This window comes from Orycteropus afer, unplaced genomic scaffold (genome assembly GCF_000298275.1).
Source record: "Orycteropus afer afer isolate SDZICR_OR568_19922 unplaced genomic scaffold, OryAfe1.0 scaffold14968, whole genome shotgun sequence".
Classification (NCBI taxonomy): Eukaryota; Metazoa; Chordata; class Mammalia; order Tubulidentata; family Orycteropodidae; genus Orycteropus; species Orycteropus afer.
In genome coordinates, this window is record NW_006936555.1 from 549 (window position 1) to 763 (window position 215).

Below are 215 nucleotides of genomic sequence, written 5' to 3' on the forward strand. Positions count from 1 at the left end.
TTATCTCCAGCTCCTGGGCTTTTTTTTTTTTTTTTGCTCAGGTAGGACAGGTCCAGCTGGGTGAGGTGCACAAAGTGCTGGTTTAACTTGATGAACTTGAGGTGGTTTGAGAGTACTCAAAGAAATCTAGTGCTACTTCCAGGTCATTTTCGACAATCACAGCTGCTGAGAACTTGAACCTGTGGAAGATCTGGTCCAGAGTCCAGTGGTAATGC